The sequence below is a fragment of the Diadema antillarum genome, unplaced genomic scaffold (assembly GCF_040938485.1).
Source record: "Diadema antillarum isolate AM-2024a unplaced genomic scaffold, OU_Dant_1.0 seq00001021_RagTag, whole genome shotgun sequence".
NCBI lineage: Eukaryota > Metazoa > Echinodermata > Echinoidea > Diadematoida > Diadematidae > Diadema > Diadema antillarum.
Window position 1 is genome coordinate 112,372 of NW_027271856.1, and position 3,970 is coordinate 116,341.

Genomic DNA, 3,970 nt, shown 5'->3' on the forward strand with positions numbered 1-3,970 from the left:
TGGTGGCTATTTTTGGTGCTTTGAACTCAGCATCAGCTGATTTTAGCACTCATATTGTGAAGTCTTAATTGTAGAAGTGACATGTACCTTCAATAATTGACATACACAGTCAGTGATTTAAGCTCGCCTAGGCCAAATGGCTTGAGTGAGCCATTGCGAGTGTTCACCATCCAACATCCAGCCCATGTCATGTGGCATTCTGTCTTGCATAAACTTTTTCATAGAATCTTCCTCTTGAAAAGTGGTGGCTGAATGTTGATCAAATACCTTAAAGTAGGAAGTTGTTGTCCAGGGACCTGCAGCAATCCCTGAATCTGCACTCCCCGAATCTCAAGATTTTGAAAATAAAAAAATTGTCTTGTGTGGAATGCTGTGAAGGCAAAGTGCACTGCCCAGGTCAGCACTAAGCCCATGGGTCTGCTGTTCTTTATTCATCAAACTATGTCACCATTTTCTAGTAATATCAGAGCTCAAACCATCATTACAGAACCTGGTATGCCAGGTTTCTGTGGCATCAACTGATATAATGGAAACTGGTGTACTAGGTTTCCAATATGTAGACAAGATTGTCTGCATTTGTGGCCTAAATTATGTTTATTTGTATTATGCTGCCCAGAAAAAATGACTTTCAACAAAAGATTAGAGTTTCTTCTATCAATATCTGTTCTCTGTATCAAAGGTGTTTGTATTTCTGTCTAATTAACATTTTCCAACATATGTAGTATAGTATGACTAAATCAGTAAAACTCGTTTGAAGACATACATAGCAATTTACGCTGAGATCACAAGATTTTGACTTTCGCTGACCACATTTGGGTGCCCTTACAGTGTACGTATAACAAAAAGGGTTTGTGAGCCCTTCAGTGCACACTCTATTCATACCTCACATCCGATCGATATTTTGCATTGTGCAATGGCACATGGAGGTGATGGTGGAAAAGGAATACATGTAGGCCTACTGCTTGACTGCTGCTTTTTCGCAGATGGGGATTACCGACCTCTCCATTCTTTGTTGACCTGCAAAAAGAATTTCATTTGGGGGCATTGAAGGCTCTCAGGGAATTTTGGGAGGAAAGAGTTAAATGGTTATCACACTGTTGCACGTGTCATCCATGTTCATAAAGAAAAATACTTTTTATGAGCTATGTGTCTACATATCGTCGGTTGAGAATGATAAGGGCGTTAAGTTGTCACAAAACCCATAGTGTTCGAGACAACTTAATGCCCTTCTCATTCTCAACAGACGATATGTGTAGGAATATAAAACAAAGACTTTGATATGAATATGACATATGGGCAGGGAGACATGTGTTTGAAATTTCATCCAATGCAATCCCAGAAGTTCTATATGCAGCCAATTCTCAATGCACTGGCATTTCCTTATCATAGACTTATATGAAAGATTGCTACATCTACAGAAAACCACTGCGTACTAATTGAACACAGGGCAAAGTTTAGAGTAATTCTGTACGTCTATTTATCAGAAATATTTCGTTTACATTCCATCTGTGAGGACCATGAAGTATCTGTGATTTCTACAGTTTGCCATGTGACAAAAACACAAACAAAAGATGTGTATTACAAGAGGTTGGACATAATAATTATTGATACCAATGCTTTCACACTAAAGCAATTGTGAAATACCAGAATTTACACTCATACCTGTGACATACGAGTATGGTCTGCCATTTTTTTAAATGTATCATTGTTTATATTCAGATGTGGCTCTGAGGTTGGAGACACTTGGACACTGATATTGGACCCATTTTTGTGTAGTATCTTGTAGAGATCACATTTTTGCAGCTGAAATAAAAGAGTGATTCTTTTGCAGAAGTAGTGATTAACAGTACATGTATATGAAATGGGTGTCCAGTTTTCATGCATTCATGTCTTGAATGTAATCTGCTGGCATTTGATGAGGAATAAATGAATAAAATGTACATGGTGCTGATTTTAATGATGATGCTATGTAAAGACAATTAGGGCAATAGAAAGGATATACAGATACATAGGATATGTCATCTATGATACTGTTATTATACTACTGTGAAAGTGGATATTTTCGCGCGACTAATTTTTCGCGCTCGGCCGGATAAGAAGAGTTTCGCGTGTTTTTAATTCCGCGGTATCAAGACATCAACTACAGGAACATATGGCAAGCAGAAATATTCACGTGCTTTTTATTTTCGCGCTAGTTTCTGATTGCGCGAAATGCGTGAAAATTTCAACACCGCGAAAATTTCCACTTTTACAGTATGTATTGAGATTGCTTCTTTTGAGTTTTACATCTGCACTTGGATAAGCAGAGATGCTGGTAACCTGAATAAGAGTAAATGGAGACTACTGTGCAATAATGAATGTATGTATGTATGTATTATGTATGTATGTATGTATGTGTGTGTGTGTTTGCGTGTGTATATGTGTATGTACCTTGCATCTCCCCTCCACTGATGGTCAACTCAGTGAAACAATACCAGCATAAAGTTGATATATTTCCATCAGCCTTCATATAAACAGCATGTTTATCCTTTATGATTTACATTGTCTACATTTTCAAAATATTTTGATGAAGAAAGAAATATTTCATTTACTTGGTGAAAAATTCTTTTGAAAGTGTAGAAAATATCTTCATGACATTACAGATTGTTAAAGACATGATTTCAAATATATGTAGACAGCTAGCTACCTGGCATGCAGATGAATAGAAAAAATGAAAGAAATGAATGAAGAAGACAAAGAAAGAAAGATTGGTAGATAGATGATAGATAGCTAGATAGATATAGATAGATAGATAGAAAAATAGATAGATCTGAAAGTTACATAGACAGATAAGTAGATCTGTAATTGTATACAAATATGATTATCACACTTTTTCAAAATTTACTAGAACTAGCCCCAGCAGCATGAAATCTACACATGGTAGAGCCTAGACATACATGACTTCACAATAATCACATTAACATCTTATGTAGAAATTAGCACTGAGTACATATATATATTTTTTTATTTGAATCCATTTCTTCACACAATGGAACATGCACGGCAATAAGTTGTACATTAATACCACAAAGAACCAAATAGAGATTGTTGTAAGACTCTAGTTAATCCATGTAAAACCTGACAGATAAATTCTTATCAGTTTTCAGAGAAGAAGAAAAAGAAAGAAATACTGTAATTGTGATAACATGATAACACTCCTTTTCCCACTGCACACAGTGTCAAATCAATGCAAAATCACATGAGACATGCCATGGCAATTTGGTGCCATCACTTATTCCACAATACTATCCTCATGCAATAAAACAAGTAATAAAAATCATTAAAATCATATAAACTAAGAACTGAAAGGAAGTATTTTAGCCTTTTTAGCTCAGGGGTGCATCAGTTTGTTTTAGACTCTTGCCAGTAATGAGGCTTTCACTTCTGAATCACAAGAAATGTTGGCAGAAATTGACATGGCTATTTAATTAAAATCATAACATACTATGCATGAGTGAAGATTTTTTTCTCCATAATTTACATGAATGACTCATCTTCGTTTAGTCTTTTCATGTATCTGTGTCGGTTTAATACTTTAATCCCTGCAGTTCTATGCGATATAATGTTTCAGTAACTGTGGGTCAATGACCTAGCAAAAAGCAACCCATTTGCCATTTACACTTCTCCAAGCAAGTCATGATATGATTTACCTCTACACAGTGGTAGCCAAAAATATTTCAGAGTGTACATGGAACAGATATAATATTTGATACAGCAGAAATATCAAACTTCTGGCTACTTCCAGTCTCTTTGTATCAGCATTTATACATAAGCCAGAGATTGTGTCATTTGATCTTTTCCTGGACAAATGTAACATGATTGATTACCAGTGTGAATTATCAAGCATTGCAGAGAATCAACTTTACACCAAATCCTTCATGATTTTCATTGTCTGCCTAAGGTAGCGAAGGGACTCAACACACAATGCATG